The sequence below is a fragment of the Triturus cristatus genome, chromosome 9, assembly GCF_964204655.1.
Source record: "Triturus cristatus chromosome 9, aTriCri1.1, whole genome shotgun sequence".
Classification (NCBI taxonomy): Eukaryota; Metazoa; Chordata; class Amphibia; order Caudata; family Salamandridae; genus Triturus; species Triturus cristatus.
Genome location: NC_140592.1, coordinates 805,496,097 through 805,509,761, shown reverse-complemented (window position 1 = coordinate 805,509,761; position 13,665 = coordinate 805,496,097). Strand labels below are relative to the sequence as shown.

Here is a 13,665-nt window from a genome sequence, read left to right as displayed (position 1 = left end):
GTATCAAAGAGTTTATCTAACCGTAAAGAAATTAGAGTTGAGCTCACATACCACATTCATGAGATTCTATTGACATGCTCTAATTTCAGTATGTCTTTTAACACTGATTGATTTAATTCAACTGAGACTCTTTTTCATATTGAGAGCCACAATAGTAAGGGGGACAATCTAATAGTATCAGTAATATACGGTAGCCACAATTCTGTTTGACAGACATAATTGGAACAAGAATGTGGCACCGAGAATAGCCTCTTACACAAACCATCCTCTATGCGTTGCAATAAAGTGACATCATCCATACCCCAGATTGCTGCCCCTTAGGCTGCAATAGATACAGCTTTAGCTAGATAAATATTTACCATTTCTTGGACTGATTTAGAGCATAGCTTTTTTGAAAAACGCAATATAGCAGCTATCCTTTTCTCCATAAGGTTTGCTCTATTTGCTATCATGTTATTCCAGTTTAATCTGGAATCGAAGAGAACTTCTAGGTACATAAAGTTCTCCACCCGTTCTATTCTTTTTTACCCTATTGAGAACTACACCCACTTCTTTGAATCATCACCAACAACCATTACAAAGGTTTTGCTTAATATACATATAAGTCCAATCCGCCATAAATGAAGTATACTTCTCTATGAGAATCTGCAAAGCCATTGATGTTCTCACTAGTAAAATTGCGCAATCCGCATAGAGAGGAACAGGGAGCCTGAGAGATTCAACGATAGAGGTATCCATTCCAGTTTCCATCAGAACCTCATTTAGCTTGTTGGTATAAAGAGTAAATAAAAAGGGGGCATAGCACATTCCTGCCTTATAACTTTTTCTATATTAAAAGGCTTTGAACATTCACTCTGTTTCCCATAGTGTTGCTCCCGTATACAATTGTCCTATGAATACAATTATTTTGGACTCCACTCCCATGTCTTCCATAATGGACCATAGTTTACTGTGTGCCACAGAATCAAAAGCTGCAGACAAATCCATGAAGATCATGCATAATTGACCCTTCTTTGTTATTGTATATTTTGCGGCTAGCAGTGTTAAATTCAAAAATTGTTTGGATTATGGCCATCCACCTTCTTAAAAACAGGGATAATTAAAGATTGTTTCCAGGAGGGCAGCAGACCTGTTTTAGCTGTAGCGTTAAAAACATTAATCAGCAGTGGAGCCCACATTAATTTGTTTAAAAGAAAAATATCAGCAGGAACCCTATCTTGGCCGGCAGCATTCAGAGAAGATGTTTGCAAGAGGGCAAGCTCTATCACCTCCAGTTCAAAAGAAAGATTTGGACAATCTTCTGGAGGAATCCAAGCTATAACAGAAGAGTTACTATTCTTGTTTTGAAACATCTTCAGATAATGTAAAACCCAAATATCTTCCTCAATGTAAACATCTAATGAAGGTTCTACCTGTAAACATCTAATGAAGGTTCTCCCTTCATCACATTAACAATTGGTGTAAAGATCAAAGTGATAACATGTAAAGATATACTTACATTCATGAGAAGAAGTTGTCAATGACATCTTGACGTAAGTTAACTCCTTCCTCTTTACCACTATCATCTTCATTTGACATTTCAGGATCCTCACATGGTGGGTCTTCATGGTCTCCATCCTCTGTGATGTAAGGTATGTTCCGTCATGGGGGATGTTGTGGAGCATGCAGCAGGCCACTATGATTTGGCACACGTTATCAGGTAAGTAGAGGCGGGCTCAAGCAGTTTTGTCCAGACAACAAAATCTGGCCTTTTGGAGCCCAAAAACGTACTCCACTGGCCACCATGTTCTTCCTTGTGCCTCATTGAAGTGGACTTCCCCAGCATTGCTGGATTCTTCAGCAATGCCAACAACCATTGTCGGTTAGGGTAAGCTGACTCTCCTAGATGGAAGATAAAAAAGTGTCAAAAAATGTAATGCAATTTCAACTCTCAACTGGAAATTCCCCAAACAATATTATGCAAAATTATACTGATCAACAAGCCAGGCCTTCTCAGGTCCAAGTTCTGTCATTTGCAGGGGTGTTGAACTGTTCCGTAGTACAAACGAATCTTGGGCAGAGATGGGGAAAAGCAAACAGGCGCGTGTGATGTACAAATCTGGTAAGCAGACAACTTGCACGTTGATTGAATGGAAGAGTTTCCGATTTTGTTAGAACTGTTCTCTGGCATGTGGTGGCACTAAGGCAGTATCTGTGCCATTAATTGCTCCAACCACATGTATTAGGCAAACTGTAAAAGTCTCCCTTCACATTGGCTAAATCCTGCTGCCATGCAAACTGGATGAAGCTGGTTATGTGTCTAATCATTGAAGAAAGAACTTCTTGTAGCACACTACTGGAAATTGGTTGTGACAATCCACCAGATACTGTCACAGTGTAGTGGAAGGATCCCGTGGCCACAAAATGGAGTACTGCCATGAGTTTGACAATTGGTGTAATAGATGTGGGATTTCTGTTATGAGACTGAAGATCTGGCTCCAGCTGATGAAATACATCCAATATAGTTGGCCTGTTCAATCTGAACTTCTTGATTATATTCCTTCTTCTTGATTATATTCCATGGTGGCATGGCCTGGAAATAGGCAGTGCACCCAAGGCTGTCTTCTCCTTACTCTCCTAGGTTTTCAAATGTCTGCATTAGAAAAACATTTGAACATTTTTCACATTTTCCACAGCCACATATTTGATAATTAACATTAAAGTCATGTAGTTCTAAAACATATATATGTTTTTGCTGCATCTTTTAAACAAACATTTGCCTGTTGTACTTTATTCTTCACAAATGACATTTATAGCCTAGAATAAGTTTAAAATAAAAATAAAATGTGTTAATACTACATTTCAAAAGTATTTTTTACCGTCAACGGAGGTGTAAACAATAGAGTGCAAATATCACATTTCAGCACAATAGCACACTACAAATATATTTTTTTTAAAGCAATAAGTGTCCATTAAAGTTTGAATATGTAAACAAACTAGCCCCCATTTTGAGCGGTGGTGACACACTTAACAGTGACAAGCACTATTTTAAACTTCTAAAATTGGCGGGTGCCGGACCTCACTGATAGGATATTTGCAATCAGACGGACATGACAGAAGTTGACAGTGTAGTGTGCGGTAAACTCCATGACAGACACATCCATAGGCTAACAATAATGAAAGCCACTTACAAAGGACAATGGATGTGTCCGTCTCAGCTGAAGACTGCGTACATGTATGACCAGCTCTGTGGCTCACCAGTGGAACAGGTACATGTCTGATATGTATATGTGAATCTGTCTAACTGTTGTTTTCCATTAACACAGGCGACAATGTCCCTTTGATGTCCTGAGTGAAGTGTAGTTAGTGATGTGAAGTGTCATATATTTGATTAAGCCTGGGCAAAGCACTACGCTACGCTCGCGTAGTTTGCGAAGTTCGCGCTACTTCGCACTACGCGAACTGCACGTAGCACAGTGCGAACACGCGTAGCGTAGTGTTGCGTAGTGCTGCGGTCATTTTTTGCTTGCTCGCGGTCCTCAACGTCAAGTTGGCGACCGCGAGCAAGCAAAATGACATCCCGCCGAGACTTTTTCCTTGTTCGCGATCAGCAACTTCAAGTTGGCGATCGCGAGCATGGAAAATAAACCTCCCGGCGAGATTCCCAACGCGAGGAGGTCAGGCTTCTCATTGCGAGTGGTCGCGTATGCTCGCGATGAGAAACTACCAGTTCGTGTTGAGAAAGCTGAAGCTCGAGTAAAAATCTACTCGAGCAGCAGAAAACTACAGCTCGCACTGTGCAAGATGCCATTGTCAATGATTGCACAGTGCCGGTTGCTTGTCCGCACTGTGCAATCATTGAAAACGACATCTGGCACAGTGCGAACAAGGTACTACGCAGTTCGCGAAGTGCTACGCGTAGCCCGCGTAGTGCGAACTTCACTTTGCGTAGCTTCGCGAAGTGCTACTTCGCGAACTACGCCCAGGCCTATATTTGATTCCTTATATAGGACAATGATGTTGGTGATTTCTAAGCACTTTTCAATGTTAAAAAACAACAACATTAGTATGTGTTGTGTGTTTAAAGCCCTAGATTCTAAAAGGTGTGTATGTAGAGATATATCTATGTATATGTTTGAATTACACATGATACATTGAAAACTCACGCCATGGAAATTAAAAACACATTATATACTCCTTATTGCTGTACATAAAAATATTTTTTGTACAGACCAAATACAAATGAGTTTAGCTATGGGTATCGTCCCACAGATTGCTCAGCCTCGTTCAGGGCTCTCCAAACAGTTGTATGGGAGCTACCAGTAGCTGCCAGACACCTTCAGAGTAGTTCATAGCCTTAAAGACATTTATTGGATGGGCATAAGGTAATTGTTTCATGTAAGAGTGCAGAGAAGGCTGTGTCCCTGTGACATCATGATCATCAGGCTGCAAATAAGTTTAACAAGGCCTGAGAATGAGCAGTGCTCAGTCAAAATACTGGAACAGGCTGAGGTTGAGTCACATAGACAAACAACTGAAGCACTGAGGTACATCTGTCATAGACATATGACCTTGCCAGGTCAAATTTTGAGATGTGCTTAAAAAAATATGGCCCTGAATGCTTTTAAATTGATGCTAGTTGAAGGGAAGAGTTACCCAACTCCTTAAGCTAATGCTTCATTTCATTTTACTCCCATTTCAAAGTGTGTCATGTCCAAACTACAGGCCCTTGACTCACAGTAGCCAGTATTCACTATCCATAAGTATTTATGTTTAGCCTTCAGTAGTTCACAATCTTTTGCACTGATCATAAGTAGGTCACATCACAGGATATGTAGGAGCCTCGTGGGCTAGATGATGTCAAAGGCCTGGATTAGTGAGTTTAGGCCATGACATGGGATGAGGGTAGTCAACAGGTCACTACAAAAGTGTGTATTATTTGTTTTGGTCAGCATGTGAAAATACACATGTTGTATGCAAACTTATGAGTCATGCTATTGATAGATGTAGAGAAATTTGGTTACAAGAGTACAGACAAGCAGTCACAAAACCATTGTTTTTTCTTTCACTCCTTGTATCCATACAGGTCAACGCCCATCAGAAACGGGACATTTGGAAGGCCATTGCCAGGAAGGTATGGACCCTTGGACTCTACAAGAGGTGGAAGGACCTACAACACTGGACAAGGAAGTCCGCCGAACTCCAGGTTGGGTAGTCCACCCAACATGGGAAGCGTGTGTGCCACACCCTGACTCCCCCTAATGGCCTGCATTCTTGCAGTGGCCTATCCGGAGCTTGATGGGCAGTTGAGGGCTCAACAGCAGCAATAAGGTGGTAAGTTCTTATTAGAGTTTCACATGTTACATGACTAATGTTTTGTAACAGTCAGTTCTTTTTCCCATCAACATTAAGTGTGACCCATGTCCAACGCACAAGAAGAGTTCTTGAAGGTGTTCGTTTTACATAATGTGTATGATGATGTGTTTTGTCTATTAATTTGTTGGAAAGGATCCTACCTGTTTCCTCTTCACATCCAAAAGACTGTTCTGTGCAGACACACTGTTGCCTAAATTCCACTTATGTATCAGGTTCTTTGATGTCATGAGGAGCAGGTGTACCAAACAGGCCAATAGTCTTTATTGTGTCAGGTGTGATGCTCCTTCATTGTGGATAATGTAATGGAAGCCCTATTAAATGTGACATAGCATACTAGGCAATTATGATACAGTGGATGTACCAAATGTCATATTAGTAAGTTAGGGTCCAAACAAACAAGAGTGAGAATGTGATCCAAAATGACTAGTGACATTAGAATTAATAGCTGCATTTTGGAAAAAACACATATTCAAATTGTGTTTAGCATCAGAAATAGTGTTTAAAACATGTTATAAGTGGCAGATTTGCATGATGTCTTACTCCTTAACACATATGTGTGTAATCCAGTCTGTTTCTGGACAAATAATTGTGATAAGCATACATTATTTGTTGAAACACAGACAGGAATGTGTACACATTGGTGACCGCAACGCATACCCCAAACCATTTCCAAATGTCACCTCCAGATAAAAAATCAATGGTGTAGAAAGATGGAAACCTTAAAGGGATTTTGGAAGATGGAATTTCCATCATATATATGTAGGAGTATCAATCAGGAAAACTTAGAATCAGGTCCAACTCATGACTCATTAGGCAATTGTAGAAATGCATCAAAGTGCAACATGTTGCATATTTTGATAAAATTTCAATCTTTGAAGTAAAAATGTATATATGAATCAATGTATGTAACAATTACTGTGATGTATCAATTGTTGCTGAAAGTGAAAGTCGGCATATTTTGTGAAGCAATTTCACAATGGTAATACAAACTTCAAATAACCAAAGATATTCAGGAGTCAAATGTGAAAATGTGTTTGGTCTGTACTCTGTACTGAAGTGGATTAGATATGTATCAAGGGCTACATATTTACTTATGCTGTAGAAGCCATTTGTCAATCCACCCAAATATTCGTTTCTTACTGTCTTCAACAGCACAGGTTTTTACATAGTATGTGATACATTGCTAAACTACTTCGGTACAGAATTCATTTATGATTTTTGACATTTGACATATACTTTATTGACGTGAAATACGTGCAACAATTGTGAAATGTCCAAACAGGGATAACCTGCGTTCAGTTTATGTTAATATTGGTACAACATTGCAGTATTTGTTGACACACATATTCACATTTGACTTATTGAGCATCAAAATTATGCAGATTTTAGGGCCTTGTGAACACTATACAAAGGTATTTTTGGCTGATAGGGTTTTTGGTGACATCAGTTAACTATTCTAAACTACAAAGGCCAGCCATTCAGAGGTTTGAAACAGTTCCTGGAGAGATATAATAATGAATGAGAAACAAGGTCATACATGATATAGTAGCTATTATGGGGAATGACATAAATGTGACCAAATGTTTTCTGACAATGTTGCCTATATGCAGAACGTATGCTAATGTAGAACCAAAGTATGAGAGCCTTGAAGCAGGTGAAATCTGAAAACCTGTGAACTGTCTTGTGATCAAAGGTCACAGTCAGTTCTCGCTACACAGATGCAATAAAACTATTAATAAAACTATTGTAGATGTCATTTCAGCATCATCAGGAGCAGGTGAAGGAGAAGTTACCAATGTAGGCAGGGAAGCAGCTGGCCACTGTGTTTTCAGTGCGGACACCACTGAGGAAACCAGTGAAGGGAATCCAATGGAAGCGTAAAGCTCCTCAACATCTTCTTCAGAGGTCTCCTCCAGTGAGCACGCCCTAGTGGTGTTGGACCCAACAGGAAGTCAACCACATGCATCCTTGCCCGCCACCCAGAGTGCCACCTCCACCTTTCCTCTTGCTTCTCAGTGGGTAAAACCCACCCCCCCTTAAAGGGGTAACGTCTCCTTTACTCCTGGTTCCTCACCCCCTACCCTGTTCTTCCAGCTGCTCAGAGTGAGGAGGCTATTGACTTTCTCCAGAACGTCTCTGTAGGCTAGACTGCACTACAGAATGCAATCCAGGGGCTTGGCTACTAATTGCAACAAGGTCTAGCCTCCGCACTGACCCCAGCCTCCCAACCATCCCAACCTTGTGCCCTACCTCTCGCCCATTCCCCATCCAAATTTCCAATTCCCAGACCTGTCACACTCACACTCACACCTTTGCATGCACCCACTAAAACAGACACAAGCAGCACACCCACACAGAAACACAAACATCACAAAAAACACACAGGTGCACAACCAAACATACAGACACAACAGCTACTGTCACACCAACATGTACCACCCACCAGCACATTCACAAACACTGCAGCCACCACCACACCCACAAGAATCTCAACCACACCCATCACCTCCATGGATACTGCATCTGCCACCACACCCACATGCACCACAGCCATATCCAGCACGTCCACGGATGCTGCAACTACCACCACACTCGTATGCACTCCCTACCACCAGCACAACCAAAGACACCAGAACCACCACCACACACATTCACAGACACTGCAGCCATCACCACATACATGTGCACCACCTGCACCATCAGGACACTCACAGACTCAGCAGCAACCACTACACCCACATGTACCACACTCACACCCAGCACCTTCACAGCACACCCATCCACACACACACGTCTTAGAATACACACCCCAAACACTGAAACACCAACACTCAAGTAAACAACAGACACTAGTAAGCAAGACACACCTAAAAGTACACAACATACACCAGATACACAGGCAGCTGCGCCCTCAACAGACACATGCACATAAGACACTACCACTCCCTCTCCCTCCCCAACCCAACTTTCTGCCGAACACCCTACCCATTTTTCCATAGAAGATGTCTTTTTTACCCTTGCCCTAACACCTTCCAAACCACAACCCACCCCTAGCAAATGCAGTTCTGCCCCTTCCTCATGCCAACCCACCCCTCCACATACCAACCCATGCCTAGCAAAAGCAAATCTACCCCTTCAACACCGCAAACCACTGCTTCCACATTCCAAACCACCCCTAGCAAACTCAAATATTCCCCTTCCACATCCCGAGTCACCCCAACCAAACTCAAGAGTACCCCTCTCAAAATGCCCCCTTCCAAACCCAAGGGCACCCATCCCATGTAAGCTCTTTGAGGTGCCTGCTCTGTCCACTAGATGCTCCTTCCTGAGGAGGATCCCCTCGGCAGTGAATTGGATCCAACTTTGTGCCACTATACAACAGTGCACAATGTTGGACTTTAATGACTGCCATTTGCCTTGGATATTATTTTCAGAGCCTTATCTCATTTTGCGGAATAAAACCACACAAATTAGTCCTTGCATTCATTTTCCTTAGCAATTGTTTGATTCTTGGCAATGTTTCTGAGTAAAATGTGAAGTACTTATTTCTCTTTACAATGACGGCAGGAAAAACAACTGATTTTTTAATGTCTACTTTGCTAAGTGCATACACTGGTTAACATAGTATGTGATGGTCATTTGTATTTAGGTGCAAACATTCATGATAGTAATAGCCACTCACACCAACTAATTGATGTTACAATTTTTGGGGGATATGTTAGTACAAGTGTCTTTGTTTCATGTTGACTGCAGATCAGTATGAACACTTTTGTGACTATTGAAATTGGATACAGTACAGAACTTGCACTAGAAAAGGGTAAATGGTACATGGATATAAATGTTGAATACTTCTAATTTGTGACTGACATTGATTTTATTGTTAATTTCTAAAGTAAAGGTTACACCTTCTCTAGTGCAATTAATCCATACGATGTGTGTTGAATATGTTTTTGATGTGGGAATTTTAAACATTTCTTTAAACGCACATGTGGTGACTTTTAGATTTTTATTTGGATGTCCTTTTTTGTGCAAGTGTCCATTTTGTTTTAAGGCAGCTTGCACCAAGTGTATACATTCAGTGTGATCATACAGGTGTGTTTCTTTAATTTCTTTAAACGTCAACATTACTGACGTATGCATTACACATTGATATGGTGTTGCTTGTAAGAGAGATTTTTTTAAAAAACACGAGTCCTGCACAAATGTTACCAGACAAGTCAATAGGCAACAGGTAAAAGTGGAGTTTACCATTGATTGTGACCAAAACGGTGTTGGTTTTGTTAATCATCAAGCAACAGCGGAAGGACTTTGAAGATCGGATCCATGGTGGCACAGGAAGTGTGAAAGTGAGAAAAGGTGAGTTTCTGCCTCACATCCCTTCCATTCTGCCAACTCAGGTGTGGAGGTTTTACCGCCACAGTCACGTCAGCAGAAAGGCACATCAGGAATGGCCTGGCTGTGAAACTGGTGGCCCTCCCTTCGACATCCGCTATTGCCTATCCTGCGGGGTTGAGATTACCTGCTGGTGACGGCAGTACCGCAGTGGTCTTTCATCTATGGACCCGCTAACATCTAAATAGAGCAGGCAGACCCCCTAACCGGCAAGTGGGAAGACCACCGAAAAAGCCACGACTCAATCGGCCTAATTCTTTTTGCATGGCAATCGCTCCCCCACAAATTTGACCCATTTAAATTACATTCCAATTACTTTCCTATACACATATTTAAATAGTATTTTAGCATAGTTCTGATGAAATCTTCTTATATAGGTGCAACTTTTTCATTTATTCATTATACACTCTTGCAGGGCAAAATCAGTCAGTAGAACTCAGTCGCACCCAGTCGTTGACGTCTGTGGTGCCATTGTTCCTTTCCCTGGGGAATCGGTTTCCCTTCAGGACTAAAAACATTTTGTCATAATGCTTTTGGCATGTGAAGAAAAAAAATAGCTTTCTTCACAAATCACCTTGACCTGAATTTTTATTGCTTTCAATTTTCTGCTTTTAACCCTGATTCTTGGGTTTTGTTGATTAGAATCTTGACTTCCATATCAATGCTCCAGCATTCCACTCAACATGCTGCCCAAGTAAATACTTACAGACAAGTTTGTAACTTAGCACTTATTTTTAATTCTTGATTGCTAAGTCTAAAATATTAATGTGCACTACTTGGGCATTTATGGCATCCTTTTTGATTGATTCAGTGCCATATGGGATATATGCCTCTCCTCTATAGTAAGTAAGCCGTTCTGTTTCTTTTATAGTGATCGTGCATTTAGCCACAATTTTAATTATGCTCTTCACAATAGGGCTTGTGGTGGTTGTGCAGAAATTGAGGGATCAATGCCTTTAAGACTAGCAAAACAAATATGGTATTGCTCTAGCAGCGAATGCGCCTGTCCTTCTTCTGTGATCTCTTCCCACTTGCCTAGTTCGCCCTCTTTGAATAAATCACCTACTTCATCAATGCCCACTCTCTTCAAGGCTTTGGATATATCCCTATCCTCCCCCGTCGTAAGCCAGGTGCATCATTCTATTGGTATCCGGGGAGAGTACATGAGCACTTCAGCTTGTCTATCTAATAAATTTGCCATGCATCTATAGTAGAGTTAAGGGAGTCTAAAATGCTGTGCGTTCTGGACGTTGCATTCAAAATTATTATCGGTAATGTGATTCGGTCGGCAGCTTCTTTTTCTATATGTGGATGCGGGAGGTCCTGTGAGCCGTCTATCCAGGCGTGTGCGTATGAACTTAGTCCTGCCCTGTAATATAATACCAAATCTGGAGCATGAAGTCCCCCCATAGAGTATGGAAGTGTAAGCGTTTTCCACTTAACCCAGGGTTGTTTGCCTGCCCAGGCCAACTTGATCAGGAGCGACCTGAGTTTGGTGAATATATGCACCGGGAGAAGAATTCGTCCCAGCAACGAGAGTGGCAATCTTATCCATTTAGTTATATCTCACTCAAGCTTTCCCATAGATTTCGCATAGTTGTCTGTCAGTACTACTGCTGAGTCAGTGTGTACTTGTATGCCCAAATAGCAGACCGACTCCGTGGCCCATTGCAGTGGAAATTCCAGTTGCACGGGGACTGTCATTGGGGTTAACGGGTAATTTAGAGATTTGGTCCAATTCATTTTTAAACCAGACAACTGCCCAAATCTGATCCCCTGTGTGAGGACCGGAGTAAGGTGAATCTCAGGTTCGCTCACATTTGAAAGCATGTCATCAGCGTATGCTGAAGCAATTAGTTGATAGCTGGGGAAGCGCACGCCTCTATGCCTGTGATACTCGCTTAATGCGCACAGTAGAGGTTAGACAACTAGTGCATAAAACAATGGGGAAAGGGTTCATCCCTGGCGAGTGCCTCTGGAGTTGGAAATTAGGGGTGTGACTCTATTCTCCAGCCTAATTCGCGCTACCAGGGCTTCATATAATACTTTAACTAGCTGGACAAAAGATCTCACCAACCCCGATGCAACGTCGTACCGCTTCATTAAATGGCCATTCAACCGAATCAAACGCTTTCTCAGCATCTAAGAATACCGCAACCGCCCTAACTTCATGGTTAATATGCTGGATAATGCCAAAGACAGTTCTAAGGTTGAGGGTTAAATTGTGACCCGGAACAAAGTCAGCCTGCTCTGCGCCTACTAGCATCGGGATCAGGGGGGCTATGTGAATTGCAAATACTTTAGCAAAGAGTTTTGTGTACACATTTAGGAATGACAGAGTCCTGCATGATGAGCAGTCAGTTGGGGATTTCCGGGGTTGAGGATGGTGACAATTATAGTTTCTCTCGTTGATTGGAGCATCTTGTTATGCGTTACCATCTCCTCGAATAGAATGACCAGATGAGGTATGAGTAGGTCTTTATAGGCTTTGTAAAAGGCTACTGTTAAGTCATCCACGCCAGGTGCAGATCCTGCTCGCATAGACGCCTGCGAAGCTCATATCTCTCTAGGTTCTAGTGGTGCCATAAGGTGTTCTCTATGCATGTCTGTGAGCCATGCCATCTGTATATGTGTCAAGTAGTCTACCATGACCATATCATCTTATGCTATCTTGGACCTATATTGGCTGTGTAGTACCTACTAAACCTTTCCGCTATCTCCTTCGCATCATGGACCCGCAAGTCATCCTCATTCATTATTTCTACCACAGTGTTGTTGTCTCTCTTGGGATGTTGAAGATTCACTAGTATGGCCCCTGGGCGTTCACCCTCCCTGTATGTCCGCGCAGTAGCATATTTACCTAGATGCTTGACTTCGCTGTCTGCTGTGTCATGATACTCCTTAAGAGTCTGTTTAATCTCAACTAGCCACAACCTATCTCTAGTTTGCAGGTACTCCCTCTCCAGGCAAGGTTTTCTGTTTCCAATCTTATGAGTCTGCCTCGAATAGGGCACAAAATCACAGCGTTTTTTGATATGGCCATTCCTTGTATGTATACCTTGAAGGCTTGCCATACTGTCAGGAATGAATCAACTGATCCTATATTGTCCTCACGGTAGAGCTCTATGAATGTATCAATTTCCGCATGGAAAACCGTGTCTAGCAGAGAAAAAGAGGGGAACCTCCATTTAATCGCGGCAAAGCGCTCTGCTGGAATTTCTAGATCTAGCTGCACAGGAGATTGATTAGAGTAGGTTCTTGGGAGGGGCATGCAGGAATTCAATTTGCAGAAGGAGACTCCTAGATGTCAGCCAGTAATCAATTCTAGTATGTGTGTCGGGCGGCGCTGAATAGTGTGTGATTCCTGTGGTGTCATTAGCGTGCTGCCTCCATACATCAATCAGCCCTAGATGATCCATAATGTCTTTTATTGCTACTGGAGCCGCAGTCAGCCATCTACGTTTACCCTTGGATCTATGGTGCACTGGATCTAATATACAATTGAAGTCCGCATCCCATATTTGCGGGAGGTCTGACACTTTTAGTAAGCGGCCCACCAGCGCATGATAAAATTACAGGTCATCGTGATTTGGGCCATCTATGTTAACCAGCATTGTGCTAAATCCTTCTCTGTGGCATCGCGTAAAGACAAATTTGCCATTGGGATCTGTTTCAGCATCTAGCAGTGAGGCCTGATTTAGGATTTACCCAAGTAAGGAAGCCTCTTGCATGTGAGGTGAAGCCCGCAGCCTGGAACTGACCCTGTTGTCGTCTTGTGGACAGTATCGCATTTTGGGGCCTGGATCATCGCCACATCCACCTGATGTCATTTAAGGGGGGCCACTACTTTGTGCAGTTTTCTATGGTCATTAGGACCTCAGACATTCCACGTCCAGAGCCTTATTTTTTTACTCATTG

At 42.2% G+C, this 13,665-nt stretch overlaps 1 long non-coding RNA gene across 1 annotated transcript in view; it reads right to left on the bottom strand.

Moving 5' to 3' along the window:
* Positions 1 to 683: 683 nt before the first annotated feature.
* LOC146798872 (uncharacterized) overlaps positions 684 to 13,665 on the bottom strand; it is a 404,426-nt gene continuing 391,444 nt past the window's right edge. The window contains exon 3 of the long non-coding RNA XR_014969209.1: positions 684 to 2,632. This is a non-coding gene — a long non-coding RNA (uncharacterized LOC146798872). The remainder of the gene's footprint in view (positions 2,633 to 13,665) is intronic.